This window comes from Amblyraja radiata, chromosome 28 (assembly GCF_010909765.2).
Source record: "Amblyraja radiata isolate CabotCenter1 chromosome 28, sAmbRad1.1.pri, whole genome shotgun sequence".
Lineage (NCBI taxonomy): Eukaryota > Metazoa > Chordata > Chondrichthyes > Rajiformes > Rajidae > Amblyraja > Amblyraja radiata.
In genome coordinates, this window is record NC_045983.1 from 12,459,418 (window position 1) to 12,480,039 (window position 20,622).

The following is a 20,622-nucleotide window of genomic DNA, read 5'->3' on the forward strand; positions in this document are numbered from 1 at the left end:
CCTAATAATTCAAAAGTTAGTTACAAAGTTAGCCACTTTCAATTGTTTGTATAATAATCAAATAAGAGCAGCGGCATTGTTGAAATGCAGACTCGTGTTCCAAGTTTATTTAGCAATAAGCCAACATTTAAAAAATACTTTAAATGGGAGTTTAAATCTTCAAAAAAGGACGGGAGTTGTGAAATAATTTCATCTCATAAAAGCATTTCAGAAGTTCAACTGTCTCTCATTGAATTACCTCTGCTCTGTACCACCACGGTTTAAATTATCAACTGATATCCAAATTGGGAGGCTTAAATAGTGCATGACTTGCGAATTGTAGTTGTGGCTGTAAATATAAAAACCTGAATGCAAGCGCGGGGAATTGAATTTGTTTTCTGTGAACTTGTTCTTGTATGACTGCGTGTGAATCATTGTTTTGCCTGTTTATGAACACAAGTGGTTAGATGTGGGGTGTTGTATAAATGGTGCATACTATGCAACTGTGAATGTGTTTCTGTGTGTGCATAGACGAGTGTGCGTTTGTGCACATCAAGTGTGAGAGGTGACTCCTCAACTAGTAACCAAAACACGAGAAGCCACCTTCAATATCAACCGATTTATTCTTTTGGATGGTCGCGGTTCACTTTAGGAAAGAACAATATAGTTTCTTGTAAATTATATTTTATTTGCTATATCCTTTAATCGTTTAACAATTACCTCTCTTCTTTTCCATAGTCATGCGCTTTTTAAGGGTGAAATCTCGTTCTCCGTAGCTTAATCTTTACGCCATTGACCCTCATAGTGTTAATGTCGATCGCCACTATTTTAAAGCCCCCGCCTCCTCTCAGCATATCTAAAGGTACCGTTAAACTTCAATTCTTCGTTATCTGTCTCACTCCCTCCCTTCATCTCCCTCCACTCCTTCCTGACTCCCATTCTGACCCCCCCTCCCCCCTCTCCCCTCCCCCTCCACCCCACCTCATCTCTGCCTATTTTTAGCAGAGACGATGGGTCGTGGCGCCAGGCAGTTTAAGACCTGTCAAACTCCTTCATAATTTTCCGATGACACGTGTCGACCATCAATGCAAACGCGGCGATTCAGCTCGCCTTCCCCCGGTGTACTGGGAAGGCGGCGACGGCAAATCACATTACTCTGGTCTCAGTGTCTGCATCTTGAATGAGCAGAACTGGCAGTGTCCCATCCAAGTGGAAAGAAAATTACACCAGTGAAACAGTTTTCTCCCTCTCTACCCGATTATCTCCCGAGTTCCTATCTTCTGCCTCCTCACTGTCATTCCCTCTCACCCGTGTTTTCGCCGTGTGCTCGCAGTTTTCCATTTCCCGTCCTGTGCCCCTAACTCCCTTGCCCCATTGCCTCTCTGTGTGCCCGACCTCTCTGCTTTGTTCAACTCACTCCGTCCCGTTTCGCCAGTCTTCCCCGTAATTTCCTGTGCTCTCTCCTCCCCGTCTCTGTTCTCCATCCTTACCAAACGTACAGTTTTTTTTAGTTTAAAATCCACTCTCGGATTATTTCCATCCTTTCAATCATTTCTTTGCGCGTTCTCTACTCCATCCACACAATGTGGAAACACTGACGCTCCCTGAATCCTTAAACATAGCTTTGAAATGTACCAGACACATCTGATAGAATACTAACGATATTTAGATTCCGCGGGCCGCTGTAACAATGAACCGGCTATGTTGCGCTTCGGAGAGCCAAGGTTTTCAAAAGGGAATATCTATTGTGAAGGTTTCGGGTCAGGTAAAAGGTGATATCGAATATATTAAATGCGGCTCTGCGCTGACCTTCGGGATATACATGTCCGGCCCTTGCGATGGCCCGGACATGTTTACAGTTTCCAGTACTCGGGCTGGAGGGAAACACTCCTGCACATCAGCTAATTCAAGGGCAAAATTACCAGGTTATTGAGTGCTGATGGAATATATATTGATAGGGACAAAACCTCTAAACAATAAGGGGGGGGGGGGGGGGGTGGACGATAAAGCCAGTGGCAAACTGGAACTGGCGCGATCTGCGCGGTAGACTGGACAACAGGAGCTACCTGCCCGGGTTTACACTTTAGTGTTCACCTGGGTTTGGAATCTCAGATTCACCGAGCGGTCCACGTTATTTGTCTTGCATCGAGGAGGATCCAGTAATAAATATTTCTAATCATTGACAACTAATGTTGTTTTATTCTATTGAATTGAAGTTTCCAGCTGACGGTCACATTGCGGTGCGCAATATGGTTTAGCTTTGGAATTGCAGATGCAGGAATCTTGAGCAACACACAAAGTACTGGAGGAACTCATCGGGCCGGACAGCATCTATGGAGGAAATGGAGTCTAAAAAGGGATCCGGCCGAAACGTCACCTGTCCATTCCCTTCACAGGTGCTGCCTGGCTTTAGGGGTAGTTTGTGTCTTCCAACCATCACCAGACTGGCTTTGGAGGAATTCAAGATTCTCCTCCAGGTTCACACAGATCCAGTGTCTCCTGCCCAATCCGTCGCTGCCTTTAGTAAACTGATGAGAACAAAATAATGAAATGCCATTGCTATCTGAAGGGCGACAACACATAAACAGAACACCAAATGGAAGGAAACATCGAAACCAGAGGGACCAAGCGAGCGGTGTGAGGCGGAAGAGTATGCAATCGCTAACGGCCATGTGGTCGGTGAGTTCAGGAAGGTTTCTCTTTATTCGCTATTTTAGCGTAATGGCAAAAGGTGAATGGAACCAAAAACAGCGAGCAGTGGAATATTGTTATCAACTGATTCCACCTACAACAGAACATCCCGTGGCATTCTGAAAAATATATGACTGTGATGATGCTAGACTTTTGCAGCTTCGCGAAAGGAGAAATATCTACAGTTGCAAATGTTATCGCAACCTTTATATCCACCTGTCTGTCTGTCTGTCTGTCTGTCTGTCTGTCTGTCTGTCTGTCTGTCTGTCTGTCTGTCTGTCTGTCTGTCTGTCTGTCTGTCTGTCCATGTATCTGTCTATTTACCTGCCCAACCATTTATTTATCTCTTCCTCTCAACCTATCAATAATATATGAACCTAATGTACCTGCGTATCTATCAGTTATAAATCAAGGACTCATCATTTTCTGTGTCTGTCTGTCTGTCTGTCTGTCTGTCTGTCTGTCTGTCTGTCTGTCTGTCTGTCTGTCTGTCTGTCCGTCCTTCCGCCCGTCCGCCGTCCGTCCATCCATCCATCCATCCATCCATCCATCCATCCATCCATCCATCTATCTATCTATCTATCTATCTATCTATCTATCTATCTATCTATCTATCTATCTATCTATCTATCTATCTATCTATCTATCTATCTATCCATCTATCCATCTATCTATATATCTATCTAATCTAACTATCGAATGTAATAAAAACATTTAGTCAATCTTTTCGTAGTCAGGTGTGATCACATTTTGGGATATTCTTGCAAGATCCTCTCCGTTTCATTAATGCACCCATACTTAGAATTATGCAAAGTCCATTTGTCCTAGATCCGGTTTGGAATACGTTCCGAGTAAAACTAGCAAGAGAAGCCAAACAACCTGTGCACCGATCTTTATCTGAACCTCCGTGACGTGGACAGGAGGGAGTGAGTAAAGCAAATAACTCTATTAGTGGAGGGGTTGCAGGAGGAAAGAATTTGATTATAAACCGCTAATGACTTAGGAATGTATGTTCAACAGTGGGATTGAAAGAGCAACCGACTCCTCGGGTCATTTACTCTTGAATATTATATTCATCTTTCCACGGAGCGGCAAGAGCAATTTGTTACAAGGTTTACATGTCATGTGCGGTCACATTATCTGTGATACACACCATAAAAGTGCATTTCTGCATCGTTGAGAAAAATAACCTGCTTCACATTGTCCTGATCCTGCATAATTTAATAAATCGAAACGTAATATTTAGTATGCATTAATCTAACGCGTGGACCGAACTCGTCGACAGTTTTACTGTGTCTGTCACTTTCCTCCGTTTTTCCAATAAATTAACGTTTTGAGTTCCTTAATTTAATATTTTATTACAGACTCCTGCTCTTACTCGGTTTAAACATATTTACTCAAGTAATTACTAAGTATTTCAGCAGCCCCGCCGGCCCAGTAGACATGCCGTAATAATCGTGTGAAATTAGGGCCAAATATCCGTCTGAATCATTTCCATTTAATTAAGGCATGGTCTCGTTTTCGTGGAGTTGAAATCTGTAATTGTACCTATTGATGGCAAATACAATCGCCATACACAAAGAATGTAACGATCGGATGTACATTGGTCCTACTTAGTTCCATCTTCAAGTACATGTCTTTTCCATGTTAGTTTGAAGGTGGATTTGACAAGGATATGTTAATATTCTCATTGATTAGACTGTCAACATTTGCCTGATCCTTCAGGAAGAAAAACAGAAAATCTGAGACAATAACGGCGATGTCAGTTCGTCGGCACCGGGCTGATGAAAGAACTTCGACTTGAAACGTCAACTCAATGTTTCTTTCTCCCCAGATGCCGGATCGACTGTGTTTACAGCAATTTCCGTTTATATTTCAGATTTCCAGCGTCTGCAATTGTCGGGCTTTGGCCTCACCCACCTTTCCATCTTCATCTGCCCCCTTCCCTCACTCCAACCAGTCTAAAGAAGGATCCCGTCTGGTCATCTCCCTCCATAGACATTGCCTGGCCCGCTGAGTTCCTCCAGCACTTCGTGTTTTTCTCAAGATTCCAGCATCTGCAGTCCCTGTTGTCTCCTGTAATTCAGATATGTCTAGTTGGAATACACCGTCATTATCTGGTGATGGGCCACCTTTTGTGTACGCGGTGTACCCTCGATTCTTTAGGCGGTGGGTTTGCTTGTTGTGCCTTGGGCCGGCGGGACTTGCTGTAAACTCCGCGCGCTATTGCGACATCGCCTCTTAGCTGAGGGGCCATTGGCAGAGTCCCGATAAATCCCTCGCCCAATTAAATGGCTATTCACAGATAACATCAGACCAGACGCTTCGAGAGTTTCATTAATTTCCTCTGGCTACATTTGCCCAAAGGCTAATGGCAATATTACCAATATTAATAGTGATAAGATATTAAATAATGTAGGAATGTCAAATCTTACCGCATCCGCTCAGAGGAACTCGGCACCGCGCAATAACATTCCACGGCATCACTTTAATCACTTTTTGTTATTAGACAGAAATCGGGGTCCAAACCATTACATACACCGGGAAGATAAATATAAATATTTGCCCTTCTGTATTATTACTGGAGAACAGTAGTGTTACACCTTCAAGCACCATTTACTCATATTTTTCGAAAACTACCATATCTTGTCTTCGCAGGTGCTGGGTGAAGGATTTAGTTCCGTTCGGGTTCAGAGCGAGGGGCTCTATTAATATCAGCGAGAGGTTCTTTACTCCCATTAATTTCCTCAAGTATCTCACTCCAGTCAAAATTCCCGTGTATTTGTACCATTCGAAAATTTTAAAAAAGAACAATCTGTCCGATTATCTTCATGTTTAATAAAGAAATTCAGAAAATACTGATCAACTGCGATAACTTAAACCTGTTAATAATTTGGACTCTATGCTGCGCATTTCTTCGATATATTTTCATTTCTAAAGACTGGCCTCTTGGTGAACGAGTGCGACCTTCATCTGCACCAGTTAAACAAGGGGGAAGAAAAAAACCATATTTGGCTTAAATGTCAATCAGGAACAATATCTAAAAAACAAACCCCAGTTCAAATTTGCCCGCGTTAATGGTCCTTCTGCGTTTATTTATCAATGTTAAAAATCTATTTTAATAGTTATCAAACAACAAAAAGAGGATTCAATGACAAGTATCCGACCTCGCATATGAGACTGAAACGAGCAAGATTTGGACCAGATCCTTACATCAGGCTGAGATAACAGTGATCCTTCCAATCTGCTAAAACTCGAACTGGAAATTAAACGGGAATGCACACAGATAACATAATAACACTTGTTTTATCCAAAACCAACGCCTTTGATCGGACAAAATTGAAACCTTCCTGTCTTAGAACTTGTATGTTTTTTGAGTATGAACAAAAGGCTGTTGTGTTCCCATCTCCCAAACCCAATCCCTCATCCCATCTCGCTAAACCGCGGGTGGGGACATAATGCCTTCGTTACAATTGACCGCGGATCCGTAGGCCGTTTGCAAAACTTCGATGATTGCGAGATGGCCCTAATTTGTTGGTTCTCTGCGGGTCTCAGTTGGAGCCGCGGAGTTTCACAACTCTCTCCTCTCTCTCTCTCTCTCTCTCTCTCTCTCAATCTCTCTCCTTCTCTCCGCCCCGTCCCTCTCCTCGCCAGGTATCGGTTGGGGGCGCTGACATCAACAATTTCTCGAAATATTCTGGATCACAGAAAAACTGGACCATTGCCGCATTGGTGGAGAGCGAGCAGCGCGGCCGATGTATACAAAAACACGCGGTAACTTTACAAACATAACAAGTTTAATAATAACCACCAAATATTACCGCTTGTTTATTTTATTGCCGTGTTGATAGCATCCATGCAAATAAAGACAATTATTTTGGCTTCGGGATATCTCCGTTCAGTCTTTAAATTTGCAAACGTTTGATTCATAACCGTGCCAGTGAGGGGTTAACAGGCGAGAATTGGCATGAGACGCCAGGGGCGACACTCAGATGTCGCCTAATGGATGCCTGGGTACGGGAGAGGCACATCCTCGCCGGTTCCTCCCCGTTGCAACCTGAGCAGCCAGTTTCCTGAATAATTGAGGGGACACGCATTGCCAAAATTACAAGGATGAGATAACTTCATACAAAAGACGCGTTGATAGTCACACCTACTAGGAACAGTAAACTCATTCCGGCCAATGACTCTACTCATCCCGAATAGTTGACGGGAGAAATCAGACATTTTTACAAGTCCACTCAATGGTATTCACAAGCGAAATTACTTATAGGATTCGCTGAGATAAATTATTAACTTATGTTTCTAATTTATTATATTCTAATTATACATTTTTTGAAATCTAGTAGTCAACAAAAAGAGTATCTGTAAATGTTATTACATTTCGCTGAGATTAGTCTAATGATTATGGCCATTGTCCAAAACGGACGGTCGTTTCTTTAACGCCAGTGTTCTCCGCTGACATTTCTGATTTATGGCAAATTTAAAATGTTATAGCTAATTTTACGTGGTCTCTGAGATAGGTTTCTATCAAAGGTTACCGTGGCGCCAATGTTGATAAGGTCCATTAATATTTTCCAAGCAGTTGAAATTGTTTAGGAAAGAGAAAGCATGTTTTGCATGGATAATATTACAACTGTGGTCTCTTCAATGCTGGAGAACTCTACGACTGCCATTTGGAGTTGGAAAATAAAATATGCTTTTTTAAGTCAAAAGTTAATTTTAAATCATCCCTTTAAGTGTGTTCGAACACCATGGCACCTTTGATAGCGACAGACACTTGTCAGCAGTGATCTCCACTTTAATATAACGGGCGCCCAGGAATGATGATAATGGTCTTAGAAGGAAGAAGCTTGCAGCAAGGTTCGAGACGAGATGGTCGCTACGAGCATAGAACAATTGATTGATTAACTAAACAACGTCTCCTGGTTGTTTGCCGGGGCAGTGGAGGGAGGGGGAAAAGTTACGCGCAGATAACGAGTGAATGAGTGCGTGAAAAAACATCGAGATAAGATAATGTGAGTCATTCGAAAATATAATCTGTCAGGGAATGTCCGCAAGAAAATACCAAGATTTAGCAATCGACTGTACCTTTTATCATCGGAATTCAAAGCAGACAGACGTACGCGAAAAACGCCGTGGTATCTATGATACAAATAGATTATTACATAATTGTGACAGATTTTTTTTCCTATATTGATTAATGGAGATTATTATATACATATATTGATTAATATCAATTAATTGGTACATGACATTTATTGGTTGAAATATACTTCGATTAATAAATATTATTTTATGTAAAATATATTTATACATATATGTACATGCTAAAACATCTTTATGTTCATAAGCATTATGAATACTTACATCTGAAATAAAAAAGAGCTGGAAAACCGATTAATGTTTCCTACATTTTCTACCAATATATACATATATTAATTAATAGATTGGCATTTGCATTAAAGATTAAAGGATTTAACAGAATTAACATATTGATACGTGAATGTGTAAATATACAACACCAATATGATAAAGAAATGTCACTGGAGAGAAATTGAGACGTTAGTTTAAAAGTTCAACTCATCCAAACTGATGCCGAGGAGGGTGCGGCGATTTTCAGAGACTCTGGAGTGCAGGGGGTTAGACTCACCGCATCAGTACGGTACAGACATTCGCTCAACTGCCACGGACAGAGAAAATTTATTAACAGTCTCCCGCTGCCTTTGATCAGGCAACTCTGACCCGGCCTGTAAATCAGTTGAATGGTGGAACAGGTGGATTTATTTTCAATCAAGACTTTGCTGCATGGCCTCTGGGCTCTTGTGTCGCGGCAGCTCATTGGGCCGAGTGGGGAGAACCCTGTCGTGTCCAGCGCGATGGAGCTATGAGCGCGGCCACTGACAGCGGGGGACGCCTAGACTCGGCCCCGGCACATTAGCTCATTGTCGTTGGCCCAGAAGCGGCTCCAGGTCCAATCAGCCGCCTGGTCAGCCGCTTTGATCATAGAGCGAGCGACTAGCAGCGACTGACACTGTGCTGTTCCCTCCGCTCCTGTAACCGCGGGTACCAATCAGCCCCGTCGCCCGGCGCTCAGGCAATTTAAGTGTCACCAGTCCTCTGAGATCAACACCAACCTATGTCCCGCACCTAATGACTCCCGGCGCGTCTCGTCAGGCCAGCAGCCATAATAAGCTGACCCGAGGATATCTTTTCACTATTGCCAACGAGCCTGGCGAGAGTTTGAAGATAGGTAGCGTCTCGTCCCGAAACGACGTCTGTCCACTCCCTCCACAGTTACTGCCTGACACGCTGAGTTCCTCCAGCACTTTGTGTTTTGTTCAAGATTCTAGCATCTGCAGTTTCTTATGTCGAACATTCCTATCACCATCAGTGAGGGTGCGCCATTATAACTGATATTCCAATAAGGGGTCTCGACCCGAAACGTCACCCATTCCTTCAATCCAGAGATGTCGCCTGTCCCGCAGAGTTACTCCAACATTTCGTGTCTATCTTCCAAACCAACAACATGTCCAGCAGAAGGCCACAGTACTTAAAAGAGGTTCAGTTTACTGCGATTCGTTGGATTGCTTATTCCTTAACAAAAAAATGATGGTTTGAAATTCGCAGAAATCAAGTTACATGGTTGGGGGTTCGCCTGATCTCAGGTATATTGGGCTAGACACAAAGAACAGTTTCAATGATGGAACAAGGTTTGTGATATGATAAAAACACAAAGTGCTGGACGAACTCGGTGGGCCATGCAGCATCTGTGCAGGGAATGGATAGGGCGACGTTTCGGGTCCGGGTCAGAAACAGATGACATCAGCCAGGATGGTTCCGATAATCCGATTGTTGGCAGGGATGGTGTGATCACAAGAGGGATACATCGTTGTGAACTGTGGGACTGGTTAATCAACTTCTAACGGATGAAGGTGGGGGTGGGGGGGGGGGGGGGGGGGGGGGGGGAAGTATTCGTATAATTTACCTACAATTAGAGAATTCATCGTTCATATCGCTGGGTTGTAAGTTTATACTCAATTACTGATGAAGGTAAGCCAATTGTACACATTTCCCCCCCATCTTGCCTCGTGTGGCCACTTTCAAGAGGCTATAAGTTGCATCCAAGACCCCTCTGCACATCAATGGTCTCTTAAAATGTATTACCACAAACGTGCTCAGATTAAACTCCATCTGTCATTTCTCTGCCCAAATATCCAACAGGTTTATAACAACTATTGTTAACTATTTGCCAACCTTCCTCGCTATCCTCAACTCAACCAATGTTGTGAGGAGATGAGACAAGTTGCTGAGAGAGACACCTTGTTGGAAGCTTGGACCTCAGGTTCCAATCCCAAGCATAAAACCAGAACATGCACTGAACACTCAGTAAATCAGGCAGCATGCATAGAAAGAGAAACAAGAGTTAAGCCTTCGGGTCGATGGTACCCTTCTTATAAATTCCTCCACCCAACACTTTTGTGTTTTGCTCACCAGTCTCGCATTTCTAGTTCCCTGTGTCTCTATCAACCCGAAGAAGCATATTGATATACTGTAACTTGCCCAATTAATCCCCTGTCTCTGAAGGAGAGAGGAATCGAAGTGGCAGCGAGTGGACTACAACTTGGGGTGGGTGGGGGTGCAGGGAGGGGGGGGGGGGGGGGGGGGGGGAGTGTGGGTTGGGTACCGGTCAATGTCGCAATTCTCGTCAACTGACCTATTACGAGTTTCGTGCAACAACCGAGTGCCCTGGTTTCCGGGCAGCGGCAAGGGGGGATGGCAATGGGGACTGGACCATATAAACACCGGCTCTGCCTCGGGTTGGCGAAGATCCTTAAAGTCGACGCGTGTGGCAGAAAGGGGAGAAGCTCAAGAAGTGATAAGTTCAGAGAGAGGTACTATTCTCAAATCTATAAGGTCGTGTTCGCAGATTTAGTCTAGTTTCGAGATACAGCAGGGAAATAGGCCTTTCGGCCCTCCGAGTCCATGTCGACCATCGATCCCTAGTTCACACTAATTCTATGTTATCCCACTATCGCATCCACTCCCAACACGCTAGAAAACATCTCCCGACGCACAGGAGGCAATTAACCTACAAACCCGCGCGTCTTAGAGATGTTGGAGGAAAGCGCAGCATTCGGAGGAAACCCATGCTGTCACGACGAGAAGGTGCAAACTCCACACAGACAGCAGCCGGAGTTGCGCGTCAGGTATGGATCGAACCCGGGGCACCGGCGCCGGGAGGCACCGGCTCTACCAGCCGCCCCCCAGATGATCAAATCTCTTCACTCCTCAAGCCCCAGATCCCAGAATTAATGGCGTTTCTCTGCCATCAGTTGTAGGAGCTCCACTCGCCCTATCTTTATCCTTCCCCCTACCCTCTACCTTCCTCTCTCCCCTTCCCCGTTCACTGGTCCCAGGGTTGGGTCTGTGGGTCTGCGGCACCTCTCCACTTCCCCCTATCAGATTTCTGACATTCTGGTGGCGGAGATTAACCATCAAACACACAGTAAATCTCCATTTAATGACGTTGTTTGACTATGTTCAATCCTGGAGTTTTCGTAACCTTATAAAATGTGAATGTTTTCAGAAAGAGATTGTAAAATCGCATAGCCCAAGGCCCAGCGCCTGGCCTGACAAGCTCAGGGATCCGAAGTGAATTGGGATGCGGCTGTAGTGAACAGGCCAGCATTTATTGTCCTTCCTAATTGCATTTAAGAAGGCGGCGGTGAACAACCTTCCTCAACTGCTCCAGTCCCGCTTGTGAAGGCGCTCCAGTCTCGCCGTGCTGCTGGGAGTGAGTTCAGGAGTTCAGTACACGCAGGAACAGGCCCTCGCCCCACCAAGTCTGTGCCGAATGTGACATGAAGCCGAACTCTTATTGGTCTGTACCTAATCCACATCCCTCCATTCTCTGCATATCCATGTACCTACAAAAAAGTCCCTCAAATACTATTTTTGTATATGCCTCCACCACCACCTCAGCAGCACATTCAGGTACTCACCACACTTTGAAAACAATGGCCCTCGCATCTCTATAAACTTTGCATTTTTCACCTTAAAGCCATGCGCTCTAATATCTGATAGTTCCATTCTTGTTATCTGAATGGTGGCCAATTAGGAAAAGGGGAGATACAGCGAGACCTGGGTGTCATGGTACACCAGTCATTAAAAGTAATTGCAACTCACTTCTCCTTGGCATCAGCTCCACCTACATCAACCGACTCCAACTGGTCCAGAACGCAGCCGCCCGACTCATCACCCACACCAAATCCTGGCATCACATCACTCCAGTCCTCAAAAAACTTCACTGGCTTCCCGTCTCCCACCGGATCACCTACAAAATCCTGGTCCTCACCTACAAAGCCCTCCACCATCTGGCCCCCACATATCTCATTGACCTCCTCTCCCCCTACCAACCCTCACGGTCCCTCAGATCCACATCAGCCGGTCTCCTCTCCATCCACAAGTCCAACCTCCGCAGTTTTGGGGACAGAGCCTTCTCCAGGGCAGCTCCCAGGCTCTGGAACTCCCTCCCCCAACTGATCCGCTATTCCGTGTCCCTCCCCATCTTCCAGTCCCGCCTCAAGACCCATCTCTTCACCTCTGCCTATCCTTAGCCCCACGTCCCCGTCCCTTTTCATCTGTGCATTAATTGCCTCATGCTGTGTTTTGTATTGAATTCTGTCTTTACTTTGTGTACTAGTCATGTCTCTACTATTTATTTCATTCCCCTTACATGTTTTTCCTATACATGCTCAATTTTTGTAAGGTGTCCTTGAGACTCTTGAAAGGCGCCCATAAATAAAATGTATTATTATTATTATTAAAAGTAGGCATGCAGGTGCAGCAGGCAGTGAAGAAAGCGAATGGTATGTTAGCATTCATAACAAAAGGATTTGAGTCTAGGAGCAGGGAGGTTCTACTGCAGTTGTACAGGGTCTTGGTGAGACCACACCTGGAGTATTGCGTACAGTTTTGGTCTCCTAATCTGAGGAAAGACATTCTTGCCATAGAGGGAGTACAGAGAAGGTTCACCAGACTGATTCCTGGGATATCAGGACTTTCATATGAAGAAAGACTGGATAGACTCGGTTTGTACTCGCTAGAATTTAGAAGATTGAGGGGGGATCTTATAGAAACTTACAAAATTCTTAAGGGGTTGGACAGGCTAGATGCAGGAAGATTGTTCCCGATGTTGGGGAAGTCCAGAACAAGGGGTCACAGTTTAAGGATAATGGGGAAATCTTTTAGGACCGAGATGAGGAAAACATTTATCACACAGAGAGTGGCGAATCTCTGGAATTCTTGCCACAGAAGGTAGTTGAGGCCAGTTCATTGGCTATATTTAAGAGGGAGTTAGATGTGGCCCTTATGGCTTAAGGGATCAGGGGGTATGGAGAGAAGGCAGGTACAGGATACTGAGTTGGATGATCAGCCATGATCATATTGAATGGCGGTGCAGGCTCGAAGGGCCAAATGGCCTACTCCTGCACCTATTTTCTACGTTTCTATGTTTCTATGTTTCTGGGAAAAAGGTTCTGACTGTCTTCGTTATCAATGCCTCTTACAATTTTATATACTTCTACAAGGTTAAAGTCCTCTCATAATTGTACCTTCTGAACCCTCTGAATTTTGTAGTCGGCAGGGCAGTACTCTGCATATCGCCAACTTGGACAATTTTACATTTTTTATCAAGCCAATTTATCAAGCTACAAACCGGTACATCTTTGGAGTGTGGGAGGAAACCAAAGAACCTTCTGCATATCAATGACTTTCCTTTAGAAGGGACGCAGCAGTAGATTTGCTGCCTAACATTGCCAGTGACCTGGGTGCAATTATAACTACGGGAGTTTGTACGTTCTCCCCGTGACCCGTGTGGGTTTTCTCCGGGATTTCCGGTTTCCTCCCACAATCCTAAGACATACAGGTTTTTATGTTAATTGGCTTGGTATAATTGTAAATTGTTCCAGTGTGTGCAGAATAGTGATAATGTGAGGGAATCGCTGGTCAGTGCAAACTCGGTGGGCCGAAGTTTCCATGCTGGATTTGTAAACTACACTAAACTAAACTAAATTTGACCTCCCAAAATGCAACACATCACTCTTGCTCGGATTAAACTCAATCCATCATTTGTCGGCCCATTTCTGTAGCTGACCATTATTCCACTGTACACCTTGACAACCTTCCTCACAGTACGCGATCCGGGCAACCTTGGTGTCATCTGCAAACTTACTAACTTACACATCTATTCGCCTTCCATCACAGTGGGGAATGTGGAGGAGTCACTGTGGTGGATGTTTATGTTTAAATGTAAATTTTGTGTGTTCCGTTGCTTTTTATTTGTATGATTGACTTGGCAAATGAAATTCCTTGTATATTGCAAAACATACTTGGCTAATAAAGTAGGGTATTATAGGGTATTATCTATAAAGAGAGGTTGGACAGACTTGGATTGGATTTTTTTAGGAACACCAGAGGTTGAGGGGTTGAGGGGAATATATCCAATTATGAGCGGCATAGTTAGGGTAGACAGTCAGAACTTTATTTCCATGGTGGAAATTTTAAAGACTAGTGGGCATAGATTTAAGGTGAAAGGACAAATTGAGAGAAATCTTTTATACAGAGAGTGGTGAGTGTCTGGAGTGCATTGCCAGGGGTGGAGGACAATATGACAGTGATGTTTATGGAATTTTTGGATTGTCACATGGATATGGAGGGAATAGAGGGTATGGATCTTGTGCAAAGAAATTAGATTAGTTTCTCAGCATCATGTTTGCCACAGACATTGTGGGCAGAACTGCCTTTTTTTCTGTGCTGTATTGTTTCTACATTACGTTTTATGTTATATATGTGACAATGTGTAAACAGCAAATCAATGCTATTGGTAAAGTTCAAGAATATCGACTTATTCAATGGATGAGCAGCAGAGCAGCTGACTGGAAGCCCTAAAGTACAAGGTGTTGAAGTGAATAATGCAATGCTTTGCACTGCCACCTGACCAACACAGTGTGGGCATTCACATGTTTTCAATGAGGCAATACAAAATGACAATGAATGATGACAGAAACAATGGTAAACAGGAAGAATGTGTTATCCCATTGAAGGGAAATTTGATATAAATTATCTTATTTGGTATTAATCGTAAGTATAATAAATGTTCCTGGTCAGTGATCATAATCTGCTCTTTTAATGTTGTCACATGTATAATATCAGACGTTGAGCCAACACATACCCTTAATGCGTTTGTATTATTGGGTGCATGTTGTAAAATTTATGTATAAGATTGTGATTCCACATGTTATCCATGTACATGTGATTTCATTGGAATGAGTTACTTCAGGACGAGATATGTATAATTACATTTGGTGAAGAGAGCAGAAATACTAGAAATTATATAACTTTTTTCAGATCCTCAGGGCATACCAAAGCAAGCAGAGGCAGTCAAATTGGAGGTCCGTCCATCAACTCTCTATTTGCAGAGGAAGCACGATATTCCCAGTAAAACTGGGTACCGAGTGGGTTAGTGTCATTCACTTGTACGTTGGCTATAGATGGGATATGTGAAATCTCACTGGTGTCTCACTTAATGAGATAAGGGGGAGGAACTGAAAGCAAGAAAAAACCATGACAAATCTGAGCCGGCAATAGATGACATCGGGCAGGGTGGTTCCGATGGACCGATTGTTCGTTAGGGATGGTTTGGTCCCAAGAAGGATACATCGTTGCGAACTGTGGACCTGGTTAACCAACTTTTAATGGATGAAGGAGAGAGGAAGGAGCAAAGTCTTTGTGTAATTTACCTAAAATTAGAGAATTCATCGTTCATGGTTGTACGTTTACAGTGCATCCAGAAAGTATTCAGACCCCTTCACATTTTCCACATTTTGTTACGTTACAGCCTTATTCTAAAATGGATTAAATTCATTTTTTTTAATCATCAATCTACACACAATACCTCATAATATAAAAGCGAACACAAGTGTTTAGAAATTTTTGCAAAGTAATTAAAAATAAATAACTGAAATATCACATTGACATAAGTATTCAGACCCTTTGCTATGACACTCAAAATTGAGCTTTGGTGCATCCTGTTTCCATTGATTATCATTGAGAGGTTTCTACAACTTGATTGGAGTCCACAGGTGGTAAATTAAATTGATTGTACATGATTTGGAAAGGCACACACCTGTCTATATAAGGTCCCACAGTTGACAGTGCATGTCAGAGCAAAAACCAAGCCATGAAGACAAAGGAATTGTCCGTAGACCTCCGAGACAGGATTGTGTCAAGATACAAATTTGGAGAAGGGTATAAAACAATTTCTGCAACATTGCAGGTTCCGAAGAACACAGTGGCCTCTGTCATTCTTAAATGGAAGAACTTTGAAACCACCAGGATTTTTCATTAAGCTGGCTGCCCGGCCAAACTGAGCAATCAGGGGAGAAGGGTCTTGGTCAGAGAGATGATCAAGAACCGATGGTCACTCTGACAGAGCTCCAGAGTTCCTCCGTGGAGATGGCAGAAACTTTCAGAAGGACAACTATATCTGAAGCACTCCACCAATCAGACTTTTATGGTAGAATGGTAGAATGGCCAGACGGAAGCCACTCCTCAGTAAAAGGCACATGACAGCCCACTTGGAGTTTGCCAAAAGGCACCTAAACAAGATTCTCTGGTCTGATGAAAGCAAGATTGAACGCTTTGGTCTGGCGTCACATCTGGAGGAAACCAGGCACCGCTCATCACCTGGCCAATATCATATCTACGGTGAAGCATTGTGGTGGCAGCATCATGCTGTTGGGATGTTTTTCAGCGGCAGGAACTGGGAGACTAGTCGGGATCGAGGGAAAGACGAATGGAGCAAAGTACAGAGAGATCCGTGATGAGCATTCATGACCTCCTCCAGAGCATTCATGACCTCAGACTGGGGCAGTGGTTCACGCTCCAACAGGACAACAACCCTAAGCACACAGGCAAGACAACGCAGGAGGGGCTTCGTGATAAGTCTGTGAAGTGTTTCAGCGGCCCAACCAGAGCCTAGACTTGAACACAATCGAATATCTCTGGAGGGACCTGAATATTGCTGGGCATCGATGCTCCCCATCCAACCTGACAGAGCTTGAGAGGATCTGCAGAGAAGAACGGGAGAAATTACCCAAATACAGGTGTGTCAAGCTTGTAGCATCATACCCAAGAAGACTTGAGGTTTTTTATTTAAAAAAAGAAGACTTGAGGTTATAATCACTGCCAAAGGTGCCTCAACAAAGTACTGAGTGAAGGGTCGGAATACTTACGTAAATGTGATATTTCAGTTATTTACTTTTAATTACTTTGCAAAAATTTCTAAACACCTGTTTTTTTATTATGGGGTATTGTGTATAGATTGATGATAAAACAAATGATTTTAATCCATTTTAGAGTAAGGCTGTAACATAACAAAATGTGGAAAAAGTGAAGGGGTCTGAATACTTTCTGGATGCACTGTATACTCAATGTCCTGAATGATGAAGGTAAACAGAGTTATACACTTTATTTTTCCACCTTTCCACATCTGGCCACTTTCAAGAGGATATAACATGTACCCCAAGATCCCTCTGTACATCAATGATTTCTTACAATGTATTACCACAAACCTGTTCAGATTAAACTCTACGTCATATCTATGCCCAAATTTGGAACAGATTTATACCTATTTTATCCTTTGCCAATCTTCCTCACTATCCCCAACTCAACCAATTTTCTGAGCAACTGGGAGAGAAGCTTGCAGCGAAGGTTCATTTCCATACATACAACCAGAAAATGCACTAAACACTCAGTAAATCAGGCAGCATCCATGCAAAGAAAAACAGAGTTAACGTTTCTGGTCGATGATCTTCCCATCAGGGTTTGGCCACGTGGGTATAACTTTCACAAGTTCTAGGAGCAGAATTAGGTTATTCGGCCCAAGTCTACTCTGTCATTCAATCATGGCTGATCTATTGTTCCCTCTCAACCCCATTCTCCTGCCTTGTCCCCATAACCTCTGACATGATACAATACGATACTTTATTTATCCCAGGAGGGAAATTGATCTGCCAACAGTCATAAAACACAAAATACATGAAACATAAAATTAAAGTGAGGAGTGGAAAGTGCAAAGATTGGGTGGAGGGGGGATGGGGAGCTGAGTCAGTCTCAGTCTACCCCACGACAGAACAGGGAGGAGTTATACAGTTTGATAGCCACAGGCAAGAAGGGTCTCCTGTGGCGTTCTGTACTGCATCTTGGTGGAACTAGTCTGTTGCTGAAGGTTGACCAGTGAGTCTTGGAGGGGGTGAGCTGTATTGTCCAGGATGCTCCACAGTTTGAGGAGCATCCTCCCCTCCAAGACCATCTCCCCTCCAAGACCACCCTCCCCTCCAAGACCACCCTCCCCTCCAAGACCACCTACCCTCCAAGACCACCTCTCCTCCTAGACCACCCTCCACTCCAAGATCACCCTCCCCGCCAAGAACACCTCCCCTCCAAGACCACCCTCCCCTCCAAGACCATCCTCCCCTCCAAGACCACCTCTCCTCCAAGACCACCTCCCCTCCAAGACCACCTCCCCTCCTAGACCACCCTCCCCTCCAAGACCACCCTCCCCTCCAAGACCATCCTCCCCTCCAAGACCACCTCTCCTCCAAGACCACCTCCCCTCCTAGATCACTAATCAAGAATCAAAAAGCTGTCCATCTCCAATTTAATGTATGCATTGGCCTCCACAGCCTTCTGTGGCAAGGAATTTCACAGATTCACCACCCTCCGACTAAAGAAATTCCACTTCATCTACTTTCTAAAGGTTCATCCTTTTATTCTAAGGTTATAGCCTCTGGTCCAAGACTCTCCCATTAATAGAAACATCTTCTCCACATCCACTCTATCCAGGCCTTTCACCATTCGGTAAGTTTGGATGAAGTCCAGCGAGTACAGGCCCAGTGCCTTCGAACGCTCATCATATTGTAACCCGTTCATTCCTGGGATCATTCTCATAAACTTCCTCTGGACCTTCTTCAATGTCAGCACATCCTTCCTCTGACATGGGGCCCAAAACTCCTCACAATACTCTAAATGCCGTTTGACCAGGGCCTGATAAAGCCTCAACATTACATCCCAGTTTCTTATATTCTAGTCCTCTCGAAATAAATGCTGGCATTGCATTTGCTTTCTTTACTACAGACTCGACTTACAAATTCACCGTTTGGTTATCTTGTACCAGCGCTCCCAATTCCCTTTGCACCTCTTCAGATGTTGGCTACATATGTGGAGTTTGCATGTGACCCTTTGTGCTTGAGTTTCAACCGGTGCTCCAGTTTCCCCCCACACCCCGATGACCTGTGGGTTAATTAGCCATTGTAAACTGCGCCTGGTCTCCACTTCCTCCGAAGACTAAGCAAGTTTGGCATGCCTCCATTCACGCTCACCCATTTCTGCAGGTGCACCAATAGAAAGCATCGTATCCGGATGAATCACCGTCGAAACCCGCAACGCCACCTATTCTCTTTCTCCAGCGACGCTGCCTGACCCGCTGGGTTACTCCAGCATTTTGTGTCTATCTTCGGTGGTGAAGCCACTCGGGATCATTTAAATTTACATTCAAATTATTGAAGTACAGCCCAGGAAACATCAGCAACTTCACTAAATTAGGAGCGGCAAGTTCGCTCAGCTGCTGGAAACGTTGCTTCACCACGTCGGGGACACGGGTTCGATCCTGACCTCATGTGCTGTGTGTTTGGAGTCAGCATGTTTTCTCTGTGATCGCATGGGTTTCCTCCGGGTACTCAGCTTTCTACCGGTCTCCAAAGACGTTGTTGCGGATTTGTAGGTTAATTGGCCTCTGTAAATTCATAGAATCATAGAATCATAGAAAGTAGGTGCGAGAGTAGACCACCAGGTCCGTCGAGCCCGCACCGCCATTCACTCATGGCTGAACACTAAACAGACACACTTACCCACAAACAGTAGACACAAGACACAGAACACAAGACACTACCCTCCCCTTTATACCGCTATCACCCCTCTCCACCCCAAGAACCGCGTGATCTCCTGGGGGAGGCAAAAAACCGGATAAAAACCCAGGTCCAATTCGGGAAAAAAATCCGGGAAATTCCTCTCCGACCCCAATCCAGGCGATCGACACTTGTCCAGGAGATCACTCAGGTCTACTATACTAACCATACCTAGGTCCATATCCCTGCCCTCTCCCCGTAGCCCCTTATCCCCTTGGCAGCTAAAAAACCATCTATTTTTGACAAATATATTTAACGTTTCTGCTTCCACTGCTCCCTGGGGCAGTGAATTCCACAAACTAACCACCCTCTGGGTGAAGAAGTTCTTCCTCATCTCAGTTTTAAAAGAGCCCCCCCTCACTCTGCAACTATGTCCCCTAGTTCTAGCCTCCCCGATCATTGGGAACATCCTCGGTGCATCCACCCGATCAAGGCCCCTCACGATCTTATACGTTTCAATGAGATCGCCTCTCATTCTTCTAAACTCCAAAGAGTAGAGTCCCAGCTTACTTAACCTTTCCTCATATGTCAATCCCCTCATTGCAGGAATTAATCTTGTAAACCTTCGCTGCACTGTCTCCAGTGCTAGTACATCCTTTCTTAAGTATGGACCCCAGAACTGTACACAGTATTCCAAATGTGGTCTCACTAATACCGTGTACAGCTGCAGCAAGACCTCCGTGTTTTTATACTCAATCCCCCTAGCAATAAAGGCCAAAACTCCATTGGCCTTCCTGATTGCTTGCTGCACCTGCATACTGACTTTTAGTGATTCATGTACTAATACCCCTAGATCCCTTTGCGTTGCATTACAACGCAGCTCCTCCTCATTTAGAAAATAACTTGCCCTATCATTTTTTTCCCCAAAGTGAATGACTTCACATTTATTAGTATTAAATTTCATCTGCCAAGTTGTTGCCCA

The 20,622-nt window shown here is 44.2% G+C and overlaps 1 long non-coding RNA gene across 1 annotated transcript; it reads left to right on the plus strand.

Moving 5' to 3' along the window:
* The first annotated feature begins 3,316 nt into the window (after positions 1-3,316).
* LOC116988841 lies at positions 3,317-8,066 on the plus strand. The gene is made up of 2 exons (XR_004416078.1): positions 3,317-3,596; positions 6,325-8,066. It is a non-coding gene; the product is annotated as an uncharacterized LOC116988841 (long non-coding RNA).
* Positions 8,067-20,622: the final 12,556 nt, after the last annotated feature.